At 46.0% G+C, this 21,515-nt stretch overlaps 1 pseudogene; it reads right to left on the reverse strand.

The window, feature by feature from the left end:
* The window catches only part of LOC111152410, a 64,256-nt pseudogene that overhangs the window by 12,465 nt on the left and 30,276 nt on the right, over positions 1 to 21,515 (reverse strand).

Here is a 21,515-nt window from a genome sequence, read left to right on the forward strand (position 1 = left end):
AAAGATGATTGGTCATAAAGTGGAAGATCAGAACCTGAGTCTTCATTCAGGGTCTGAGGTTGATCTGTCAGGTGTAGGGATATTAAAGTAATTTATTTTTGAAAACCTTATTCATGCACATATAAAATAATTCAATAGATACTAAAAAATGTACAAAAATAGTCACATGGTAACCCCTCATCCCCTAGTCACCCAAGTTCTCTACTCAAAATCTGTCATAGTCAGCCATTTACCATGTCTTGGAAAATACACCTGTGCCCTAATGTCTACTGTCATATCAGGAAACAAGCTCTGGCTACAGACTGACAGAAAATATTTGCAAATCACATAACTGATAAAAGACAAAAAGTTCTTTTAGAATATTCATAAAATCCTTAAATAAGAACAATGAGAAAACAACTCATTAAAAAAATGAGCAAAACTCTAAGCAGACACCTCACCAAGAAGATGTACTCATGGGTAATAAGCACTAAAAAGATGTTCAGCAGCAGGTGTCATTGGGGAAATGCAAGTGACATCAACAGTGATCTGCCATCATACACCTGTTAGATGGTGGGAATCCAAACACTGATAGTGTCACCTGCTGACCAGGACAGGGAGCCACAGAAAGCCTCAGTCACTAACGGTGAGAAGACAAAACAGCACAGCCGCTCTGGGAGACGGTCAGCAGGTTCTTATAAAGTCAGACACAGACTAAGCATCCAAGCTGCTGATCCCCCTGTAAGGTACTTACCCAAGTCATTTGAGAGCTCATGTCTGCACAACAACCTGCATGCAAATTGTCCCAGTGGAACAGCCCCCACCTGTGGGCTGCACATCCTGACTTCCTTCCAAAGACTACTTTATGGAAGGGGACAAAGCCAAAGAAGGAACTTCACAGGGAGCATCTGAGTTAGACGAGCTTAGCCAGTGGGTGAAGGTAAACTTCATCCATGATGAGGGAGTAATCACTGTATGTTCTTGCTATGTTGTGTGGTGAACAGCCTGCCCAGGTGTATGTTCCTAAACCTCACAGCATCTGTCAGCTTGATTCACAATGTGAGACAGTCTACAAAGTACCTGTACCATCTTCTCCAACATTTCAGGGTCATGAAAAACAAGGACAGTCTGAGACACGGTCACAGCCAGAGGAGTCCGAAGGAGCCATGATGGCACTCAATGAGGCAACTTGGATGGGATCTTGGCAGAGAAAACAAAACCATGACAGCAAATCTGGCGTGGAGATCAGTAGAAATGTGTGAATATTGTGTCATTAGCTGTGACAAATGCATGACGGTGAGATTGGGGTTAACGACAGGGCAACTGAGTGTGCAGTGCTCAGGGACTCTGCACTAACCTTGTCACTTCTCTGTCCTCTCCAACTGTTTTAAGATAAAAAGAGGTTTTTTTTTTGTAAACTAGCCCTCAGAGAGGAAATAGTTCCTGGAAGAACAAGGATCTACTTTTCAGTTTTCCTGGACTTGTGATCCAGGGGCTGGAGAGAGGGGTTGTGCAGAGGACAGATAGCAACTCAGACACGGGGCAGGGCTCCAGAGTGCTCCCCTCCTCTGATCCCAGCTCCATCGCTGCACCTGCCCCAGGGCTGCTCGGAAAGCTCCCTCCTCCGTCCCCACATGACGCCCAGCGGGCAGGTCAGCCATCTGGACCTGACTCAACTCAGCTCAGTGCACCCCCTGGCAGTGCAGGACTGGAGCGTAGCAGTGCTCCCCTGTGGCCACAGGCTGAGGGCAGGGGACCTGAGGGGTCTTTGGGCTTCTCCCTAGGGACCTCCCCATAGTCTCCTTGGGCTCCCAGCAGGGGCACAGGGCTGTGCACACAGGAGAAGTTCCCATCTAGTGTCAGGTGTCCAGTCTGAATTGTTTCTCCAAATACACACTGACACGGGTGCTTTCTCCCCATTGAATGACCATGGACTCTGGTCTCAGGGAGGAACCAGTCTTCAGGCCATAACAGCTGGTTCCCAGGTCCCCAGTGGACAGCACACACATAGAGTGCCCTCAGTCTCCTGCTGGGAACTTGACCTTGGAGTCCCTGTAACTTGTTCCTGCTGTTGCTTCAGGGCTAACAGGTCCTCCTCCAGGGAACAAAGTCTGGAGTCTCAGTTTCTAAGGTCAGGTGGAAGGGAGGGAGAAGGAGGGAGATCAGCTCCCCTGAGTGATGGTCTGGGACCTTGGGATGCTCCTGGAGGAGTGAGCAGAGGGCGGAAGTAGTGACATTAGAGGGTGGGGGCCAACAAGAGGGAAGGTGGTAGAACCAGGGATGAGAGGGTCAGGGGAAGGGGTCATCTTAGGGGACCTTTGTTGGGGGAGGATGGGTTCTGTCTGGAAGAGGCACAGGGGCTTCTGGCTGGGACTCTGGGGGCATCAAGGAACTGAAACAGGGCAGAGTGAGGCCCTTGTGCCCTGAAGGGCCAGCCCTGGTTTCTGATTCTGGAGTTTCCAGATTCCCACTCCCTGGGCTGTGGTTTCACCGTTGCCTGCCATCCACCCTTGTTTCACAGCCTCTGCTACCTGCAAACATTCTCTGCTTGTGAGGACACTGGAAGCCCTGCTCCAGGAAGAGGAGCCCCAGGGCCTCAGACTGGGAGGTGTCCAGCAGCTGGAGCCATGGAGATGCGATCCTGGAGCTTGGGGGCAGCACATAGGATGGAGGCTGGACACAGCCGTGGCACAAGGAGATCAGCCAGGACTCAGGGCCCGGGCTCCTGCCTCACATTTTCCCCAGGACCCAGATGTGTCCCCTCCTCTCTCCCTAGGCCTGCAGGACCCAGGCGTCTGAACACCATGCCCAAGATGGCCAAGTGGGGAGGCTCCTGTTCAGGGTCAGACCCCACCTTTTGGAACCTGGAGGGTGGCCCTCTTCCCCCCAGCCTGGAAGACCCAGGACCCTGGTGTGTTGCCTCTTCTACCCCTTGGTGCCCCTGAAAACCAGGGACCTGCTGTCTGGATCCTTCAGGCCTGGCTTCCTGGCCCTGCAAACTGGGAAATGACAATTTCTGCTCTTGTTGCATCTGCAGATCCCACATTCTCATTTCTGTACGTGGTCATTCAGGTGAAGAGAATTCTGATGTCCTTCATGATAGCTTCTCTAAGCCATGATGATACGTGCTTTTGAAGTGTGTTACCAATTTCCGAATATTTGGTATTTTCCAGAGATCTTCATGTTATGGGTTTTTATTTGCAGTCACAGAATATAGTCTATAACCTTACTGTTTTTACATTTGTGAGACTTATTTTAGGGTCAGTCTGTGGTCTGTTTTGGCTCACGGTATGGTTGAGGTCCTCTAATCCTTATTTGTTCTATTAATGCGAGAGGAGTGTTGATCTCTAAGTGTAATAGTTAATTTGTCTATTTCTTTACAGTTCTGCCCCTTTATGTGTCATTTATGTTACGACTCTGTAATTAGGTTTTTCTCATTCATTAATTTTGTCTTACTGTGATGCTGATCTGTTGTCCTCACAGAAAGTCCTCTTTGTCTCTAGTGATGCTCCTGATGTGAGAGCCTATTTCGCTTCATAAAAATGCAACATTCCTGATTTCTTATGCTTTTTATTCCCATGGGATATTATTTAACTCTTTAACCTATTTTTGGTTTTATATTTCAAGTTTTTCTACTCCACATAGCATATGTTATATCTTGATATTTATGCAGTCTGGCAATCTTTACCTTTTGTTTGGAATCTTAGTTGGTTTATATTTTTTATGATTCCTGATATGGCGGGATTTGGTTCTGTCATTTTGCTATTTGTTTTTGAATTGTTCCTTCTCTTTTCCATTCTTTTGCCTTCTTTCATATCTTCTAGGTTTCAAGCAAATTTTTTTTTCCCCTGATTTGATTCTTCTAGTGGCTTTTTAGCTGTATTTATTTCCATTATTTTTTACTGATGTGTAGGAATTGAAACTTGCATCTCTGGGGGTGCCTGGGTGGCTCAGTTGGTTAAGTGTCAAAATCTTGATTTTGGGCTCAGGTCATGGTCTCTGAGTCCTGAGATCGATCCCTTCTTTGGGCTCCATGCTGAGCAAGGAGCCTGCCTAAGATTCTCTGTCTCCCTCTGCATTTCCCCTCAAATCATGTGCACATGCGCTCTCTCTCCCTCTCTCTGTCTCTCTCGGAAGAAGAAGAAGAAAAGAAGAAGAAAAAGAAACCTGCATCTTTAATTTTTCACAGTCTACTTAAGGAAACACGGAACTCCATCCAGTAAAGAGAGGAAACGTGTAGCAACAGAGTTCCATTTAGCCTCCCTAGGCTGCTATGGGCATGCATGTCACCAACACACAGTGTAAGTCAGAGAATATCATGAACTACTTACTGTTTTGAAGTCATATGTCTTTTAAAGAAATTAAGAAGAAAATGTACAGGGGCGCCTGGGTGGCTCAGTGGGTTAAGCCGCTGCCTTCGGCTCAGGTCATGATCTCAGGGTCCTGGGATCGAGTCCCGCATCGGACTCTCTGCTCAGCAGGGAGCCTGCTTCCCTCTCTCTCTCTCTCTCTGCCTGCCTCTCCGTCTACTTGTGATCTCTCTCTCTGTCAAATAAATAAATAAAATCTTTAAAAAAAAAAAGAAGAAAATGTACAAAAACAGCAGGGTACCATTTCTGCTGTTCATTATTCTGTACATGAGACCATCCAGTGTCACTTCCCTTTGTTTGCAGGACTTCCTTTAAAATTAGTTCAGGAGAGCTCACAATGAATTCTCCTAGTTTATATTTATCTATATTATATTTACTTAAAATTTTTCTCCTCATTTATATTTACCTAGTTTATATTTATCTTTATTTTGTCATTTTCCTCCCTACTTTTGTCTTATTTCTATGGTTTTCATATGAGAAAAGTTTCTCAACCCTAATTGTACAGTTCGATGAACGTCAATCATTGTTAAGACTCATGGAACTAGTCCGATGACGAGTATGCAGAACAGGTCCCTGGTCCTGCTGACCCTTTGCATTGGGTCCTCTCCCCCGTCCCCAGCCTTAGGCCACCGCTGGTCTCCTTCTCGTCTGTACTTGTGACATGCTCATTCTGTTAGATTGATCACAAAGGGGATCTCTTCATCTCCACCAATGCATCCTATGCTCAAATCTCTTTTCCTCCTGATGTTAACAGAGCCGCTCAGCCTCCTCACGTGTCAGTTTGCCTGGCACCGCTGTTCCGTCAGGTCACGGTCCACCTGTGTCTCCATAATGAAAGCGCACGTGGTGTACAGAGCCCCTGGTCGGCGTATTTCTTAGCCTCTCTGTGCAGGTGCTGACGCATCTTTCTGGACACAGAGCTGTGTTTGCAGTGACCTCTCGTCTCAGCTACTTCTCCTCAGGAGAACTGTAGGGCTCTCGAGGCCTCTTTTCCTTTCCTACTGTATCTGCTCCTTTCCTAGAAAACGTCCAGCAGTCCTGCTGATCTGTTTCTCCTAAACTCTGACCTCGAAGTCCTCCCGACTGCACCTCTGGTCCCGCTCCAGAGCACCTGCCTCGTGCACAGTGCGTGTGCTGCCAGCACCCCGTGTCCGGGCTCCAGCGTCTGTGAGAGTTTCTGTTGCGGAGTAACCAAGTGTAACACGATTCAGCAGCTCCAAGTGACATCATCATGGCAATAAATTCCTGAGGCTCCAACGTGTGAGGACAGGGTTGCTGGGTGGCTTCAGCCGAGGCTGCTCATTAGGTTGCCGTCAGGATGGGACTAGACTCCTGGTGACGCGGAGATATGACACGGGCTGGAGGGTCTGCGCTCCCGCTCCCACGTGTGGCTATGGCAGGAGTGACAGTCCCTGGCTGGCTCTCAGGGGGTAAGCCTCAGTTCCTCCCTGCGTGGGGCTGTCCACGGTGAGGGTCTTTCTCACATGGCCCCTGGCTTCTCCCAAACCCATGATCTGAGGGAGGGAGAGAGAAGAGGAGAGCAGAGCACCACCATCCCTTTGCGACCTAATCTCTGATGTCACACAGCCTCATGTTCCCCTTATTCTGTCCCTGAGAAGGGAGTCACTGAGCCCAGTCCACACACAAGAGGAGGAGAATTGGTTCTACTGCTTCATGGGAGGAGAGTCAGTGAATCTGTGAACATTTTCAAACTACCACGTCCTGTGCGGAAGGTGTAGTGAACTCTCCTGGAAGATTGTCTTCTTCATTCTCCTCGTGGGGACACAGATGAGCCTTACTCTGCTGTGCTCTTGCTGCTCTTCTGGGGTGAGTGACTTGGATCTGTATGCTCAAGGGTTTTGCACCAAATTGGAGGAATTTTGACACAAGATTTCTTCAAATTTTATCTGCTCTTTTTTTCTCCTTCTCATTTTTGGACTCTATTTGCCTTTTTTATTCTCCTGTGGATTTCTGAGGTTTTAGTTGTTTCCAATCTTTTTTTTTTTCTGTGATTTTTGGATTGGGTAATTTCTATGGATTTATATTCAACCTCATTGATTCTTTATTCTGCTTTCCTAGCCTTCAGTGGAGTTTGTGCACTGAACTTTTATTACACTTAATTTCTTTTCAGTTCTAGAATATCAATTCGGTTTTCTTTGTACATTCCACTTCTTCATTATGATTTCCTTTCTGTTCACCATTTAATGACAAGATTTTCTCCCATTCTTTCAGTCCATATTTATTCAGTCCTTTGAGCATATTTCCTGAAGCTGCACGGGAACCTTTGGTGCTGATTCCACATTTGGGTGCGCTGGGAATACGTTTCTGTTGTCTCTCATTAGAGTCACACATTTCTGTTTCTTTATATGTCTGACAATATGTACTTTAAAAGTGGACTTGAGTTTTGTGTTTTAGTGAATCTGGAATCTTTTTTTTTTTTTTTGCTTGTTTCCTAGAAGTGTGTACCCCACTATGACGTGACCCTCTGCAGAGCTGACAGCTCTTTTCTGTGCCCATCTCAGCTGCTTGAGTGAGCTGCCCTCCATCTGGGCAACTTAGTGGTCAATCCAGGTTTTGTGTGGTTTGTACTCAGACTTTGGCGCTCATCTTCTCTGTGCTTGTTTTGTTCCTGGGATTTCCCCTAAATTTCCAAATACCCTGTCTGCCACAATGTCTGACCTTTGATATGTTCATCCAGTATGATTTTATTTTTTTGAGTAAGCTCTACACGATCATGAGGCTCGAACTGATGACCCCAGAACAAGAGTATCATGTTCTGCCAATGGAGCGAGGTGCCTCTCGGCCAGGACAATTGTGTCTTTAAAGCTAGACCTCACTCTGGTTCTTTTGTTTTTTTGTTTTTTTGTTTTTTTTTTTTCAGCAGTGTCTCCTGATTGTCCCCCAGCCCTGCAGAGTGTAGTGATCATGCGGGGATTTTGACTCAGCTTGTGTTCAGATTTCACATCTCAACCCTCTGCTGCTGCCTCACTTTCAAATTTAAGCCTTTAAGAATCTAGCTCCTTGGCACTGTGACTGCTGTCATCTGCCCCCTTCAGCCACGGGGGCTGCAATTATGCTGAGGGAGGGGGGAACACGCACAGGGAGGAAGGCTACAAACTTGCAGCTCATGTCCATCCTAGTGGTAGTTATTCAAGATTAAAGTTCCTTCATGTTTCTGCCTGCCTTCATTTACTTTTCAGTGACTTCAAATATTTATTTATTTATTTACTTACTTAGTTTTTTAAGTAGGCATCATGCCCAGTGAGGAACCCAGTGTGGGCCTTGAACTCATGACCCTGAGATCAAGAAAAGGACTGAGGTCAGGAGTCTGACATTTAACTGATTGAGCCACCCAGGCATTCCTCAAATATTTATTTATTTATTTATTTATTTTTAAAGATTTTATTTATTTATTTCACAGACAGAGATAGGCAGAGAGGCAGGCAGAGAGGCAGGCATAGAGAGAGGGAAGCAGGCTCCCCGCTGAGCAGAGAGCCTCATGCGGGGCTTGATCCCAGGACCCTGGGATCATGATCTGAGCTGAAGGCAGAGGCTTTAACCCTCTGAGCCACCCAGACGCCCCTAAAATATTTATTTTTTAATGTTTTTCTCCAGTTTTCATAATTGTCTTCTGGGGAAGAACTGAGTCAAGCCCTTCCTCCTGCCATTACCAGAAGTCTCACCTGAGAGAGGATTTGGGGCGAAGAGGTCACAGCCCATGATATGCTCTTGTAGACCAGTGAGGGTTCAGGCACTTGGGATTCTGTATTCAGGTTTCTCCAACTGAAATACATGGTGGCCTGGGATCTGGGCTCACAGCTGACCAGACAGAACCCGCAAGGACAAAGAAGGACGTGCCGGCCCCACCTCCCATCTGATTGCTTCTTTCCTGTGGAAACAATACATACCCTACATGAGAATTTTCGTACATTATCTGCACCAAGTCCTCAGAGAAGCAGCAACATTTGAAGGGAGGCCTGCGGACTATTGAGTTAAATCTGAAACAAGCTCTGCCTTGTCCTCCATCTTCCTCAGAATCAGGAACTGACTGTGACTGTCCCCAGTGTGACAGCTGCTATAGCCTTCCTCAGTGAGACGCCCTATTACTCCATGTTCTCTGGGCATTGGAACTGAAGGCTTCTCTCTGAGTCTGACAGCTCGAGCCCTTGGAGATGTACGTGCATCTGAGTGACCAGACCCTCCTGAGTCCCACTTGTTCTGCCAGAGAACAGCTTGGGATTTCTCATCTCATCGGGGTCTTCTCACATTCTCAGAGGGATGAAGGTGCAGAATGTCCTCCGTGGGAAGTGGAAATGACGCATCTTCTTGAGGGCCCAGCCCGTATCCGGAGGCCTTAGCAAACTACACAGACCATGGGTGGGCGGAGGGGGTGCTCGTCGGCTGCTCTCCCCAAACCACTGGTCATGGAGGGACTGGGCCACCGATGTGCCAGCTGATAACAAGGTGTGGTTCACTGCTGGAGCAGCTCCGTGTTCCTGCGGGGGAAATGCAAGGAAGCCCCATAGCCCTGCACCGTGGGTGGGAACCTGCTCACAGCCCATAGTAGGGGACACTCTGTGCAGCTACGGTGACACCAATATCCAGAGGACACACAGAGCAACAGGGACTGAAGCACAGAGGTTCCTGGGCTTTCATGAATGGAACTGCCTGACAGGCCATTTGGCTTGGATACTGCATTCTAAAGGGCACGTCACCTGGTGAAACCCCTTATAGAGAACATTGGGAAAATGAGACTAAAGTTTCATCTTTATGTCCTGGAGAATGTACTTCAGGAACAGCAAAACATTCACAGGATCAGGAGCTGCATTTAAAAAAAAAAAGATTTTATTTATTTATGTGACAGAGATCACAAGTAGGCAGAGAGGCAGGCAGAGAGAGAGTGGGGGAAGCAGGCTCCCAGCCAAGCAGAGAGCCTGATGTGGGGCTCGATCCCAGGACCCTGGGATCATGGCCTGAGCCGAAGGCAGAGGCTTTAACCCACTGAGCCACCCAGGTGCCCCGGGAGCTGCATTTTAAGCCAGATTTTCACTTAATTTGTTTATATGCTAGAACTTCAAAAGCACACTTCAGGGAGATGTTCCTTTGGCTCTGGTATCCAAGCACCTGGAGCAAGACTCCAAAAGCATAGAAGGGCCTGGTCTCAGAAGCAGCCCAGCACATTCTCGTTACTCTCATGTGGCCACATGGAGAGTCACTCTAGCTGTCCTTCCCTGTCTCTGGTGTGGCTGCCCATGCTTTCTGTTTCCCATGGTCAGCTGGGCTCTGGAAGCACATGATTCTCCTTCTGACATAGGGTCCAAAGGTCAATAGTAGCCTAAAGCTACACCCCAAGGCCAACTTCACTCCCCTCCCTCCTCTCCTCCTGTATGCCTTTTATCATCTCACATCCGCACAAGAAGAAGGATGAGTGCAGAGCAGTCAGAGTAGTTGAGAAGGCAATGCAAATATTTTATTGCACTATTTATTGTTTTATTTGTTCTATTTTATTACTATTTATTGCTAGGATTTATTACTGTACATAATCTATAAATTAAACTTGATGACGGGTGTGTATGTAGAGAAAACCTCATAGTACATTTAGTGTCCTGTCCTCTCCACCATTCCAAGCAGCCCCAGGGAGTCTTGGAATCTATTTCCTGCAGAAGAAAGGGACCACTGTAGTTCAGGAGCTATGATTTTCCCCAAACCACTACATTCTCTCTGTTCAGTTCTTCTTTCATTGATTCTCCTTCTAATTTGACCTTGGCCATGTTATTAGACTTGGAAATCTCCCTGGATCTGATTGTCCCAGGTGTTTCTTTGTTAGTCTTTCAGGTTGGAGTCCCTGATCTTGTGGTTGGAAAATCTTGGAGAAGGTGTCATGTGCAGACAGAGTCTCAGTGATATGACAGACTTACAATTCTCTAATCTCTCAGAAACGTTTCAGAAAACCAGTAAATCAAAATCCATAGAAGTAAAGAAGATGCCTTTTGGTACAAGAGCTATGAGTCCTTCTCACTAGACCCTGATTCTCAGAAATCCTTAGGACCTCACAGAAGCTCCTCTCTCCCAGGACTGTGGACAGTGCAAGTGCCAAGAAACTTCTGCGAAGCAGGAAGAGGAGGAGGTGAAGAGCCACCCAGTCTCTCTACACGGAGTGAGAAGGAAAAAGCACCTCCTCATTCATGATACCAGGTGCAAACTCACTCTCCTTGGTGCCACAACGGGTTTCACCTTGGGCTGTTCTGGAAGCTTCTTCCTGGTGCTCTGATGGTTCCCAGATTTTCCAGGTATTGCTCCAAGTCAACTCTCATGGGCCCTGGAAGAAGAAATGAAGGACTGATCACCGTGGAGCCAGAGTTCAGTGAGAAGAGGGAGATGGTTCAGAAAATGTTGCCTTGAGCTGCCCCACCAGGAGCTGAACTCCTTCAGGCCCCTCCTTCCTCCGAGGCTCATGGAGCTGACTGATGTATGTGATGTCTGTGGGGTCACTGTGAACAGTTGTCGAGTGTGCGGCTGCAAAGAGCACCTTTCAAGTGAAGGCACACTGGGGTTGAATCCTGATTCTTCCTCTGAATTGTGCAGCCTTGAAGGGATTCTAGAATTTCTCTAGGCTCAGTTTATCATGAGTAAAAGAGGATCGTGAGTGATGTGAGTAGAAAAGTTGCTCCATAAATTTCTTGTAATTTCCCCACTGATTTATTCACCGTAAATGACTTATCTGTGAGTTTGATCCCCAGTACAGAACATGCTGTTTTCCTTCCCCTAAAGGGCAATAACCCAGCATCTCACACTTCATTATAAACTCCGCACTCTCATCAGGTAGAAGGGAGAACAAGCGTCTACATCAAATACCCTTCTGAGCTCTGACCTGCTTCAGACTCTGGGGAGCATATCCATGATTTCAGAAAGTCCCTTTTCAAGGGCTAAGGACCCAGCTGTTGGGGCTGTGTCCATTTCCACCTGAGGGAAGGACAGGACAGTGGTCCCATGACCCCCAGACCTTTCTCAGAGTGAGAGGATGCACCAGCCTGAGAGACCAGCAGTGTTGTTGTCTGTGAGGGGCCTTAGATAAAAGGCCTCTCTCTTTGCTGACAAGTAGAGAAACCAGAACAAAGTAGCCAGAAGGTCCAGTGACCCTTTTAGCCCTGGTAGCATGGAAGCTGAAGGGCGTAGCTTAGTGTGAAAGCCACATGGCTCCTTCACACAGAAACCCAGACTAAGTCACCCCCCACCCCATGGTGACAGCGCAGGCCCAGGACAGCCCTTCCCAGACAGGCTGCTGCTCCTCTTCCAGCGGGGAGGCCCCGAGGCCAGAGCCTGTGTGGGAGCCTCACTGCTTCCCTGCTTTCCCTCAGCTGTCTGCTAAGACAAAGAGCTCGAGTAACATTTTGTTATGTTCAGCCAAAAAATATCAGGTGAATATATGAAGGTTACACTTTTTCTAGAAACAACATAGTGCTTTTATTTGCCTAATAGTATATATGACACAAAGAAAAGCCAGGCGACTGATTCAAAATTCTGTTCTGGAACTTCCTCTTGAGAAGCAGAGAGGAACTCTGTTGTTCTTTGTTGGCAGACTGAGAGGGACAAACCTTGAAAGGGCTAAGAATAGTCTGTACAGGTGATTGGTCTGAAAAAATGATCCCGTACAGAGAAAAGAAGAATAAGAGATGGGGAGCTTCTAGGTGCACTCCAGACCCTGGTTCCATCACACTGAGGACAGTAACATCCTTGCTAGATTTTTGTTTTGTTTTTTAAAGATTTTATTTATTTATTTGACAGACAGAGATCACAAGTAGGCAGAGAGGCAGGCAGAGAGAGAGGGGGAAGCAGGCTCCCCGCTGAGCAGAGAGCCCGATGTGGGGCTTGATCCCAGGACCCTGAGATCATGACCTGAGCCCAAGGCGGAGGCTTTAACCCACTGAGCCACCCAGGCACCCCTTATCTTTGCTAGTTTTATTTGTTCACTAAGACACCAAACCTCCATTCTGATATTTCTGCCACTTTCAGCCAAAACATACTTATTGAACATATAAAAATTTTGCTTCTCTAGAAATAGCACAGGTTTTCATTTATCCAAACAGTACAGCCCATCTCAAATAAAAGCCCTATTTATCTAGAGCTTTTTTTCTTTACAATTTGGTGTCCAGTGAAGCTTCCTTCACACTCGGAAATCTCAAGATGTGGAGGGTGTGTGAAATCTTAGAGCAACACCAAAGTTTTCTTATTTGACAAGAAGACAGACACATTGCAATGCCTTTTGGTGCTTGAGAATTCTAGAAGTGAAGTACTATGTATTCACAAGTGATTTTTAACAGTAGAACCCAGGATTGAAAGGGAAGCTTTTTGTTCCATTGTTATGTGTAGAATACAGCAGACTACTTTTCTGTAATGGTTCTGCCCACCCAAAATGAACAAATCTTACTGAATTTCTAAAATAAAAGTAGAATATTTCCCTGGAGTCCATGTGAAGGCAGCTGCCCAGGAGACACACAATCCTCACAAAGAAGAGGGTGCCATGGGGGGAAGGAACATTTGGGGCAGGGTTATAGATCTCTGTACATAAGGAATTACAAACCTTCAGGATGGGAGACATTCCAGAAAGTTATAAACTTCGACTATACTTTTACTATGTGCCAGTTGTGGACTTCAGAGGTACGGGAATCAAACTTATAGAGATTTTACTCTTATCTGTAGTTTGATATGTTTCTTTTAGGTTATTTGCTAATGCATCAGAGGCACAATGCAGGCTCAGGCAGAAATAGAGCCCTTGCTTTGAAGTTTGGTTAAGTCATTCTGACCTTGGTAAACGTTAAAGGATAACTTCCCTCGGAGCCCCCAAGCTGGGTCCATGACTATTAAAAGTTGAAAATTTTCTTTATAAGTTCTAAAGTCAATAAGAGTGCAAACCACCAAAGATCTGTCCAAATTTAGACAAGACAGCATAGGGTTCCCGCCTCCTAAGACCCGGCGTCTTCCTCCCTTTGTAGCACCGAGTGGCATTTCGCTCTATGAGATACTGCAGACCACACACAGGAATGCGGGTCCTCCCAACAATAGCAAAAGGCCCTTTCCTTGTGCTTCTCAGAGAAGCGCACTGAAACATGCCCCAGAGCGATCCTGAGGTGGAAACTAGGAGACAATGTGAAGCTGGGTTTTCAGAGAACTGTTTCTCCTCAGGGAACAAGTGTTTCTTTGCAGACTCCACTCACACATCCACCAGCTGTCCCTGCAAAAGCCTGGGCTCAAGGTCCACTGATAGGTTCCAGCCTATGAACTAGCAGGTCTTGCATTCCTCATGGGGATAAGGATCCCAGGATCCCATCTGGTTTATACCTGCTCTCAGAGCATGCCCAGAGCACCTTACCCTTGTTCAAAGAAAACCTCGTGACAGGGGCTATTTTGCCCCTTCTAAAGTTGTCTATGTCCAGTGCTGGACTCTCCCTCCTGGGCTCCCATGGTAGGAGACTGGACACCACACTGGCCAGAGTCCCATTGGGCCTGATGTCCTGTTGTAAAATGGCTTCGTTCAGGATGGACAGCCCATGGGTCCCTCGGTGGCTCTGGGAGTGACACAGTCCTTGGTCATGTAGGCCTGTGGCTACATGAGATGCTGTGGCCACAGAAGATGCTCCCAGGGTCCTTCCTGTGCTCCAGGCAGACACAGCAGGTCACATCTTCTAGAAGGTTCCATCTAGCTGGCCCAGGCACCATCACTGCTGCCCAAGGTGTGCTCAGTAATTCTTCTCACCTCACATGGACCTGTAATGGGAGGACGATGTGGTGAGGAGTGTGAAAAGAACTAGAGACAGCAGAGGGGTTATTCAGAAGGAAAAGGGTGGACATAGGTCACAAGTGCAGGGCCCCAGCCGTGGCCTCCTGACATGTCCCCGCATATACTCTCCTCCTGCCTCATCTCTTCTCCACACAGCCTCCTCCACATAGACTCCCCACTCACTCTCTGTTTCCCATGCCAGGACAAGAGGGCTTCTCCGGCTGGCCTCTGGCCTCTGCTCCCCTCCCGCCCACCTGGTCTCCCTCTAGCTACGAGAGCAGACAGTGGTCTGGCCGCAGCCACATGCCAGGCACGATTCTGAGCACATCACAGCTGATCCTTATAGCATCAGCCACAGGACAGGGAGGAGGCTGAGGCGTCCATGGGTAACAGACGTATTCGGGCCCCGCAGCTCAGCAGGCAGTGGGGAACATTCTGGAATTCAAGTGGTCCAGGTCCAGAGCTGCCCGCTTTAGCTCCATGCTGCCACTGCCGACCACTTCCCTGTGCTCGGTCCGTCCTGAGAACAGGCCCTGCTATCCAGTAGCCAGGACTTCTCCCCAGCTGCTGACCTTGATCCACCATCCCTCCTCTGTCAGCTCCTGTCCATCTGGGGGCTCAGGTCACATGTCCCCTCTCAGGGAGGAGGTCCTGAGCTGCTCCCAGGATGGGGTCCTTGTTCTAGGTTCCAGCTGCCTGTCTCCTCAGGCTGCATATTGAATATACAAACACACTGAGCCTGTTTCACCTGCTCGCAGCTGCATCCCCCTGCCTGGGGGTTATCAGGACCCAGATACAGATCATCAGGTCCACAAATTAATTAGTCTCATCAGAAAGGACTCTGGGAGAACCTCACATTTCAGGCTAGATAGTGGGCTGGAGGAATCACATCAGCCTTCCTACTGAAAACAGTCATTTTGTGTTTGTTTTTGTGCTGATGGGATACACCTTGCTCATGACAAGAGTTCAGATATTTGAAAGGCGCTGTGTGAAGACTTGGACTTATTCTGTTTGACTCCAGGGGTCAGAAACGGATCATTACCCTAGAAACTTCAGGGAGAGAATGGGGCATCATCATAAGGTTTTTTTAAAAAAAATTTGTATTTAAAAATCAACTTAAATAACATATAGTGTATTATTAGTTTCAGGGGTAGAATTTAGTGATTTATCAGTTGTAACACCCAGTGCTCATTGAAAGGGTCCGTGGACAAAAGGATGAGACTGATACAAAGCGAAGATCAAGCAAAGCTTTATATCAAGCCAAGCATCGAGAATCAAACTGACTGGCCAGGGCTGTCTCTTGCAAAGAGGCGACCCCTCCCAGCCTCACAGACTAATTTTTATAGAGTAAAGGCCATGTGGTTGAGCCTGGACACACAGGTGGCCAAATGAATTACAATTTACCTTATAGTAGTTATTTGATTCAGCCTATGACCTTGACTAGAATTGGCGCCTTTGTCTGGCGCCTAAAAGGCGGGGCTCACACTCCTTGGAGGGTAATACGTGCGCTTTTACTAGATTGGACGTCTCCACCTGGCTGAACACGTCCTTGTATCTGGGCTCCGTTATCTCTGCTCAGCCTGACATGTCCCGGTATCTGCGCTCCGTTATTGGGGCTATTTGGCCGTATTTCACCGGTTCTGTTTCTAAGCGCTTTCCTCTTGGGGGAAGGGGCAGGTTCAATCTAAGTTTACTGCATAAACAACAATATGGCTCGCTCTGGCTAAGTAGGCCCTTATATTCCCCCCTTTTCTTTGGAGATTAGTCAAATCCTTGACTTTTTAGCCAGTTCTATGTTCTTCTGTTGTAAGGGGTTATATTGAGCATGTACGATTAACATGTTTATCGCTCTAATTTTCTTTTGTACAAAGGACATTAGGGCGTTTATAATGCAGGGGCCAAAAAGTAACATTAGTAATTATAAAACCAGGGGGCCTGCAATTGCTGATTTTAGGGAAGTTGTCCACAGAGACCAGTTGAACAAACTTTTATAGCATCCCTATTGTGCACAATAGTACTCTGGTGGGCCCCCAGGCCTTTTCCCCCCATCGCATTGGGGAGGCCAAGTGTTAGGGCACATGTAAAACTGTAAGGTATCTAAACAGGGGTTAATGGGTGCCAATTGGCATAAGGTTACATTAAATCGCACAGTCGGCTGATGAGTTAGCCATTCACCGCTTTGTATAACCTTTTCCATTTATCCTAATTTTGTTTAATTTCCCACCTATACTTTTCTGTTTTATGAGGTGACTTAGAAGCTCTTACAAAAACAGGTAACAATAGGAGCAACAATGAACTCATAGTCTTTTGAGTCTTAGCTTTAGTCCATGGTCAGTGGGGTCCATCGGCAGCAGCTTCCATCTCTGGGGGGCGTCCTCGTCCTCGGCTCATTTGATGTGACCCGCATGAATCCAGGCCCAGATGCCTTCTACTTTCACTGCCGTGGGGGTGGTCAGGATGACAGTAAAGGTCCCTTCCAGCGAGGCTCCAAGTTTCCCACTTGGTGGTGACATACCCAAACCAAGTCCCCGGGTTGGTAAGGATGTGGTTCCAGCTCCATCTCTGTCTCAGGGAGCCATTCGGATCCCTGCATGGGCTCCTTTTAAGACAGACTGCAATGCCTGCAGTGACTGGAGTACAGACTGATCAGTCATTTTTGCTAGGGCAACCTCCTGTAGCCGAGGGCAGAGCGGGTGAGGGTGTTTCCCAAACATTATTTCAAATGGGGTCATCTTGTTTAAATAGGGTGTACATCACGCCATGAGAAGGGTGAAAGGAAGGAGAGTCATCCACTCACCATCAGCCTCCAGAATTAGCTTTGTCAAGATCTCTTTAAGAGTCCAGTTCATTCTCTTTACTTGCCCGGAACTCTGGGGCCAGTAGGCACAATGTAGTTTTCAATTAGTGCCCACGGCCTTGGTCAATGCCTGTGAGACTGAACTCACAAATGCAGGGTCATTGACCCTATCGCAAGAGGTAACCTAAACCTTTATTTCTTTTTCCTCTTTTTATTTTAGTTCTTCCCACATTTACCGCCTGACATTGAGCACATCTATCAACCATATCCTGAATCATACGCCATAATTTAGAAACCTGGAACTGCTTGCCCATAAGCTCCTTAAGCTTGCGTGTCTCCAAATGAGTGTCCTGATGTATTTGGCTTACTAATTTTCTTCCTAGTCTTCAAGGAAGAATTAACTTTCTTGTTCTAGTCTTAGCCCAATCCCCTTTATAGTCTAATTTAGTCCATTTCTGTAAATATACCTGCATCCTTGACCAGGAAGGCCGTGGCAGCAATTATGCGGTGGCAAGGGGGAACCCAGCCACTGCTGGATCTGGCTTCTTGCTAAGATAAGCTGTTGGCTTTTGCTGAGGCCCCAGAGTCTGAGTCAAAACTCCTTCAGTCACCCCTGTCTTTCCATTCACATACAAGTGGAAGGGCTTGGTAACATCTGGGATGGCCAGTGCTGAAGCACTCAGTAAGCCTGTTTGTAATTCCCAAAATACTCCTTTTGCCTCAGCTGTCCACTCTACCATAGTGAGTTCTCCCTTAGCCTGTTCATAGAGAGGTCGCGCCATCTCCACGAGCCGTGGTATCCACAGCCTGCAGTAGCCCACCGTCCCAAGAAACTCCCTCATGGAGATCAAAGCCTAAATAAGTGGCATGGCTCTGACAGAGCTGTGTTTTCAATGCCGACACCTGATACCCTTTTCGCTGCAGAGTCTGTAAGAGAGCTCTTGTCCCCCACAAGCATGACCCATAGTCCTCTAGCGTTTATTTCTACTATTCCCACTAACTCCGTCAGATTCTTCCTTTCAAATCCTTCAATTTTCTGAAGTTTCTTCCTTATTATCTGGGGCTGACTGACTGGCAAAAGCAAGATCATTTACATGTGTTATCGTGCAACTTCTCTGAAGTTCACCTTAAGCTGTCTAGCTTAGGTAAACAAACATTTAAAGACAATTCTAATTTAGAATTTAACACCCATAAAGGCGTGTTATTAAAACATAATTTTTCTCTCTAAAATAACACTCGGGGGCGCCTGGGTGGCTCAGTGGGTTAAAGCCTCTGCCTTCGGCTCAGGTCATGATCCCAGGGTCCTAGGATCGAGCCCCACGTCTGGCTCTCTGCTCCACAGAGAGTCTGCTTCCTCCTCTCTCCCTGCCTGCCACTCTGCCTACTTGTGATCTCTGTCTGTCAAATAAATAAATAAAATATTAAAAAAAAATAAAATAACCCTCATTTCCAGAGATAGCCAAATCAGGACTAATTTATTTGAAAAACAAGTCCAGTTTTAACAAACTTGGCCTAATTATTTACATAAGCTCAGCAAGAACACTGAGTGTGATCATATAGACCTTTTAGAATCTGCTTTGCTGGAACTTTTTATAAGGAATCTCTAGGTTGAACTTTAGTAGCCTCTCCGGGCCAGAAGCCAAGCCACGTACTTGCCATCAGACATGCCTGTAATACCTGTCGACTTGGGCGAATTCCTCTTCCTGAGGCTCTGTACCTACCAAGGAGTGACATTCTTTACTCACCCGGTGAGGCTGCTGGGAACTCTGTAAGCAAGGTATCAGGCCAACAGTTCCAAAGGGCTTTACGGCTCCAGGTTTCATAAAGTCAACCTTAGTTCCTTTAAGCAGTCTGGTCATATCTGAGTCTTTTTAAATATGACATTCCAGTCAAAGCCTTGGTACAATAACCTGTTTCCAATAGTGTCCTGTTACAAGGAAAACAGATTCTTATTGAAATTATGCAAATGACTGATTGCCATGGAAGAAAGAATACTTACTGAGACCTTCTGATTTTCAGAGGGTTCAGATAGAGAGAAAAGTTGAATGCCTTGATTTGTTTACAAATCAATATTTTTTACCTCTCTGTAAGTTACAGATAGCTTAAGAAAAAGTATCCCTAGTCTGGAAGAGCAAACATCAGAGAACCAGCAATGTTTAAAATAAGACAACACATTAAGAGACACAACACTAAAATCTTTTAGTTCATTTAGTCCCATGTTACTTTCCATGTTGCTAATTCTGGTTTAGTCCGAATGCAGCTTTTACTTCTGGAAATTCTTACCCATTTTAGTTCCCAGGATTTTAACATATCAAAGACCTGTTTTGTCCTGAAATTCTTCCCATATGAATTTCTTTTAAGGCAGAATTCATCTTACAAGGGAATTAAAACAATTACAAATGACAAAAACTCAGAATAGATATGGTAAAGAGCTGATGATATGAGAATTTACAATTTAACTGGGAAGAAAATCAGGTTACTTCTGTGACACGTAACATTTCCATAATCACAATATCAAGTGATGATCTATCAACATATTAAAACTTCAGGAAATGCATAGAATCTCTAGAATAGTTACAGCATTTACCCAAATGTAACCCAAGGTTTATTATTGGTTAAAATCTTGTCAACAATTGCTAAAACCTTAGAAAGTTTTAAAACACATGCCTAAATATAATTAGGGATGTTAAACACCTGATAAAACAAAACATAGAAACTGGGTTTTCTGGGCAGGCAAAGAGAAAACCCTTTACATTTCAATTAACTGAAGAAAACTTTGCCCTTTTAAACAGAGAGAAAACCAGCTTTTCTATACCAGTGTCTTTTCCTTTTTTTAAGTGTGTAGTCTTAAGTTTTCTGGGTTTCCCTCCCATCGTGAATGATGTCGCAGACAAAGGGACGGGGATCTTTCAGATGTTGTCCTGCTCTCGTCCCTCACGGGAACTTAGGAGCGTCTTAGCTAGGGTCTGTCCGTATGAACCCTGGACCAGGCTACTCCGTGGAGTAGATGACCATTATGCCATATGACACCCCACAAGACTCAGGGTGCAGCCCACTCAGACTCCATAGCCGAAGCGGTGGAGCCATACAGACACATTCACACAGTCAGGCCCTCTTCAGATTCAAACAGGTTGGACACCCTCCCCTTTTGGGTATCCCTGGCTAATGGGAGGTGATCAATCTCCCCTTTCACTCTTTACAAATAAGAGTGAGTTTCTATGGTTACAGGCAATGGGGGATGGTAACAGGGTGTTTTTGTGGTCCCTCAAGGTTGGGCTGCTTTCTTAATCTCTTAAGGCCAAATGGCCTTTTCACTTGGAAGTATAATCTATGTGGAGGCAGGTCAGGAGAGTGCTAAGTCACCTTGGAAGCTGTTTTTCTTTCTTTCTTATTTAAACAAGATCAGGCATCTGGTCTTTTTTCTCACCCCCCCCCCTTTTTTTTTAGTCTGTCCTGACCATACCTAAAATTCCTTTTCTGAAGATTTCCCTTCACAAACATTCTACAACTTTCCTTTGTATTCAGGTTTTGTCCCAAGCCATTTCCTTTCAAACCACCATCTCATTTAGGACAAAATTACCTTTTATCTTTAATAAAAAGCATTTCTATTTCTTAAATCTTTCTTACATATCATCTACTTTTTCACAGAGTTGCTTCCTTTATTTCCATCAGTCTTAGTTACATTAAGCAGAATTTTGTATTCTTAGAAACACCTTTAGTTATTAACCAATTGTGAACTGTTACAACAGAATTCTTCAGATGCCAAATTTATGAATCAGTTAAGCACAAAACATGTTTACCAACAGATTTCAAAAGCACAAACCTAGTTCCAGCAACCAGCGCTCTAGCATTTTATCCTGTTTGGTTAAGACCTAGATGTCTATAATTTAATTCCATTTGTCATCCAAGCAAAACTTTAAACTTTCAGGTTACCAAAGACTTTGAAAGCTACTTCAGCAATTACCCATTAAACTTTGAGACAGACAATTAACCATCAGTTTAGTTATCTTTTTGCTAATAGATTTCAACAGATTTTAACAGAAATAACAAGAGCTTATTTGATCTTAAGTAAACTCTGAAGTTTCACATTTACTGCTGATAACTTAAAAAGACATGTATATCTTAATTAAACCAACAAACTTAACTTAGTTCCAATACTGATTTACGTTCCACCTGGGTCCACTCCACTTTGAATGTTTACCTGAGACACGGGTGGGAGGATCTGGAGTGGGGGGTGTTAGGTCCAGGGGCTGCTCTTCTTGCTCCTTGACAGTGGGGAGAGAAGGAGCCATGGTGCATGATCTAGAGGCTGGTCATGCAGGCTCCACGCACATTGGTGCAGAAACAGGAGAAGGGGGAGACAGAAGAAATGAAGTGCTGCTAGGAGGCAGAGAAAGGATTCCCAGTTTTAGAGCTTATCAACTCCAACAGAGGAGCAGACATCATGCTTTCCCCCTAGCAAGGGGGAGGGGGCTAGGCAGTCCACATCGGGCCAGAGAGGGCAAGGAACTTCCCCGAAACAAAGGATGTTTCGGCAGCTGCTTGGGAATATTCCTTAAAGTCTCTGTCTCGAGTTATACCAACCCCAGTT

This window comes from Enhydra lutris, unplaced genomic scaffold (genome assembly GCF_002288905.1).
Source record: "Enhydra lutris kenyoni isolate GAN:26980312 unplaced genomic scaffold, ASM228890v2 scaffoldscaffold28, whole genome shotgun sequence".
NCBI lineage: Eukaryota > Metazoa > Chordata > Mammalia > Carnivora > Mustelidae > Enhydra > Enhydra lutris.